The sequence below is a fragment of the Sardina pilchardus genome, chromosome 11, assembly GCF_963854185.1.
Source record: "Sardina pilchardus chromosome 11, fSarPil1.1, whole genome shotgun sequence".
NCBI classification, from domain to species: domain Eukaryota; kingdom Metazoa; phylum Chordata; class Actinopteri; order Clupeiformes; family Clupeidae; genus Sardina; species Sardina pilchardus.
Window position 1 is genome coordinate 332,501 of NC_085004.1, and position 5,000 is coordinate 337,500.

At 43.7% G+C, this 5,000-nt stretch overlaps 1 protein-coding gene and 1 long non-coding RNA gene across 4 annotated transcripts in view; both read right to left on the reverse strand.

Moving 5' to 3' along the window:
- amdhd1 (amidohydrolase domain containing 1) overlaps window positions 1–5,000 on the reverse strand; it is a 28,938-nt gene that overhangs the window by 5,184 nt on the left and 18,754 nt on the right. The gene's annotated exons all lie outside the window — the stretch shown is intronic.
- LOC134095655 (uncharacterized) overlaps window positions 4,742–5,000 on the reverse strand; it is a 1,063-nt gene continuing 804 nt past the window's right edge. Inside the window, exons 2-3 of the long non-coding RNA XR_009940588.1 lie at window positions 4,987–5,000; window positions 4,742–4,894 (exon numbers count right to left, since the gene is read on the reverse strand). The exon at window positions 4,987–5,000 is cut by the window's right edge and continues 12 nt beyond it. This is a non-coding gene — a long non-coding RNA (uncharacterized LOC134095655). The remainder of the gene's footprint in view (window positions 4,895–4,986) is intronic.

Genomic DNA, 5,000 nt, shown 5'->3' on the forward strand with positions numbered 1-5,000 from the left:
GTAGACCTAACACATAACACACCGGAGTAGACCTAACACATAACACACCAGAGTAGACCTAACACATAACACACCGGAGTAGACCTAACACATAACACACCAGAGTAGACCTAACACATAACACACCAGAGTAGACCTAACACATAACACATAACACACCAGGGGGGGGGGGGGGGGGGTCGATTTAGTTTGACCTCTTTTTTGTCAAAGTTCACAAGCTAAGCCATGTAGGAGGCTGAAATCTTGCATGTTGGTACATAAACAGGAATAGTCTGTAGCAAAATGGAATGACTTAAAGGTAACATGGTACACCGGAGTAGACCTAACACATAACACACCAGAGTAGACCTAACACATAACACACCAGAGTAGACCTAACACATAACACATAACACACCGGAGTAGACCTAACACATAACACACCCCTGCTGAAAAAACCAGCCTGACCAGCTAAAGGTGGTTTGCTGGTTGACCAGCTTGTTAACCAGCTTGTTTGACCACCCTTTGATGGTTAACCAGCTAGACCAGCAAAACTCTCGCGAAAACACACCTTCAGCTGGTTTACCCAGCTTATGATGGTAATTCAGCTGGTTTTGATTGTCGTACCACCTTAAGCTGGTCATTTTAGTTGGTGTTGCTGGTCTACATTGCTGGTTTTTACTGGCCACGCCAGCTTATGTTGGTCATTCTAGAAAACCAGCTTGACCATCTTTGTCAAGCTGGACAGGCTGGTCACCAGCATGACCATCTTAAACCAGCTGTATCCCAAACGACAGGCTGGTCATACCAGCACGACCAGCTTCCTCAGATGGTCACGCCAGCATGTCTAGCTGGTGGCCTAACCAGCTACACCAGCAAAGACCAGCAATAAGAACTGTGTTTTGGGCAAAGACCAGCTAAAACCAGCTAAAACCAGCTACCAGCCTAAGCTGGTTTCTTGCTGTTTTTTTCAGCAGGGACCAGAGTAGACCTAACACATAACACACCAGAGTAGACCTAACACATAACACACCGGAGTAGACCTAACACATAACACATAACACACCAGAGTAGACCTAACACATAACACACCAGACTAGACCTAACACATAACACACCAGAGTAGACCTAACACATAACACATAACACACCGGAGTAGACCTAACACATAACACACAGGAGTAGACCTAACACATAACACATAACACACCAGAGTAGACCTAACACATAACACATAACATATAACACACCAGAGTAGACCTAACACATAACACACCGGAGTAGACCTAACACATAACACACCAGAGTAGACCTAACACATAACACACCAGAGTAGACCTAACACATAACACACCGGAGTAGACCTAACACATAACACACCAGAGTAGACCTAACACATAACACACCAGAGTAGACCTAACACATAACACATAACACACCGGAGTAGACCTAACACATAACACACCGGAGTAGACCTAACACATAACACATAACACACAGGAGTAGACCTAACACATAACACATAACACACCAGAGTAGACCTAACACATAACACACCAGAGTAGACCTAACACATAACACATAACACACCGGAGTAGACCTAACACATAACACACCAGAGTAGACCTAACACATAACACATAACACACCGGAGTAGACCTAACACATAACACACCAGAGTAGACCTAACACATAACACACCAGAGTAGACCTAACACATAACACACCGGAGTAGACCTAACACATAACACATAACACACCAGAGTAGACCTAACACATAACACATAACACACCAGAGTAGACCTAACACATAACACACCAGAGTAGACCTAACACATAACACACCGGAGTAGACCTAACACATAACACACCAGAGTAGACCTAACACATAACACATAACACACCGGAGTAGACCTAACACATAACACATAACACACCAGAGTAGACCTAACACATAACACACCGGAGTAGACCTAACACATAACACACCAGAGTAGACCTAACACATAACACATAACATATAACACACCAGAGTAGACCTAACACATAACACATAACACACCGGAGTAGACCTAACACATAACACACCGGAGTAGACCTAACACATAACACACCAGAGTAGACCTAACACATAACACACCAGAGTAGACCTAACACATAACACACCAGAGTAGACCTAACACATAACACATAACACACCAGAGTAGACCTAACACATAACACACCAGAGTAGACCTAACACATAACACACCAGAGTAGACCTAACACATAACACACCAGAGTAGACCTAACACATAACACACCGGAGTAGACCTTACACATAACACATAACACACCAGAGTAGACCTAACACATAACACACATAACACACCGGAGTAGACCTAACACATAACACATAACACACCAGAGTAGACCTAACACATAACACACCAGAGTAGACCTAACACATAACACATAACACACCAGAGTAGACCTAACACATAACACACCAGAGTAGACCTAACACATAACACATAACACACCAGGGGGGGGGGGGGGGGGGGTCGATTTAGTTTGACCTCTTTTTTGTCAAAGTTCACAAGCTAAGCCATGTAGGAGGCTGAAATCTTGCATGTTGGTACATAAACAGGAATAGTCTGTAGCAAAATGGAATGACTTAAAGGTAACATGGTACACCGGAGTAGACCTAACACATAACACACCAGAGTAGACCTAACACATAACACACCAGAGTAGACCTAACACATAACACATAACACACCGGAGTAGACCTAACACATAACACACCCCTGCTGAAAAAACCAGCCTGACCAGCTAAAGGTGGTTTGCTGGTTGACCAGCTTGTTAACCAGCTTGTTTGACCACCCTTTGATGGTTAACCAGCTAGACCAGCAAAACTCTCGCGAAAACACACCTTCAGCTGGTTTACCCAGCTTATGATGGTAATTCAGCTGGTTTTGATTGTCGTACCACCTTAAGCTGGTCATTTTAGTTGGTGTTGCTGGTCTACATTGCTGGTTTTTACTGGCCACGCCAGCTTATGTTGGTCATTCTAGAAAACCAGCTTGACCATCTTTGTCAAGCTGGACAGGCTGGTCACCAGCATGACCATCTTAAACCAGCTGTATCCCAAACGACAGGCTGGTCATACCAGCACGACCAGCTTCCTCAGATGGTCACGCCAGCATGTCTAGCTGGTGGCCTAACCAGCTACACCAGCAAGACCAGCAATAAGAACTGTGTTTTGGGCAAAGACCAGCTAAAACCAGCTAAAACCAGCTACCAGCCTAAGCTGGTTTCTTGCTGTTTTTTTCAGCAGGGACCAGAGTAGACCTAACACATAACACACCAGAGTAGACCTAACACATAACACACCGGAGTAGACCTAACACATAACACATAACACACCAGAGTAGACCTAACACATAACACACCAGACTAGACCTAACACATAACACACCAGAGTAGACCTAACACATAACACATAACACACCGGAGTAGACCTAACACATAACACACAGGAGTAGACCTAACACATAACACATAACACACCAGAGTAGACCTAACACATAACACATAACATATAACACACCAGAGTAGACCTAACACATAACACACCAGAGTAGACCTAACACATAACACACCAGAGTAGACCTAACACATAACACACCAGAGTAGACCTAACACATAACACACCGGAGTAGACCTAACACATAACACACCAGAGTAGACCTAACACATAACACATAACACACCGGAGTAGACCTAACACATAACACACCGGAGTAGACCTAACACATAACACATAACACACAGGAGTAGACCTAACACATAACACATAACACACCAGAGTAGACCTAACACATAACACACCAGAGTAGACCTAACACATAACACATAACACACCGGAGTAGACCTAACACATAACACACCAGAGTAGACCTAACACATAACACATAACACACCGGAGTAGACCTAACACATAACACACCAGAGTAGACCTAACACATAACACATAACACACCAGAGTAGACCTAACACATAACACACCGGAGTAGACCTAACACATAACACATAACACACCAGAGTAGACCTAACACATAACACATAACACACCAGAGTAGACCTAACACATAACACACCAGAGTAGACCTAACACATAACACACCGGAGTAGACCTAACACATAACACACCAGAGTAGACCTAACACATAACACATAACATATAACACACCAGAGTAGACCTAACACATAACACATAACACACCGGAGTAGACCTAACACATAACACACCAGAGTAGACCTAACACATAACACACCAGAGTAGACCTAACACATAACACACCGGAGTAGACCTAACACATAACACACCGGAGTAGACCTAACACATAACACATAACACACCGGAGTAGACCTAACACATAACACACCAGAGTAGACCTAACACATAACACACCAGAGTAGACCTAACACATAACACACCAGAGTAGACCTAACACATAACACCTAACACACCAGAGTAGACCTAACACATAACACACCGGAGTAGACCTAACACATAACACACCGGAGTAGACCTAACACATAACACATAACACACCGGAGTAGACCTAACACATAACACATAACACACCGGAGTAGACCTAACACATAACACATAACACACCAGAGTAGACCTAACACATAACACACCGGAGTAGACCTAACACATAACACACCAGAGTAGACCTAACACATAACACATAACACACCAGGGGGGGGGGGGGGGGGGGTCGATTTAGTTTGACCTCTTTTTTGTCAAAGTTCACAAGCTAAGCCATGTAGGAGGCTGAAATCTTGCATGTTGGTACATAAACAGGAATAGTCTGTAGCAAAATGGAATGACTTAAAGGTAACATGGTACACCGGAGTAGACCTAACACTTTACACATAACACACCAGAGTAGACCTAACACTTTACACACCGGAGTAGACCTAACACATAACACATAACACACCGGAGTAGACCTAACACATAACAC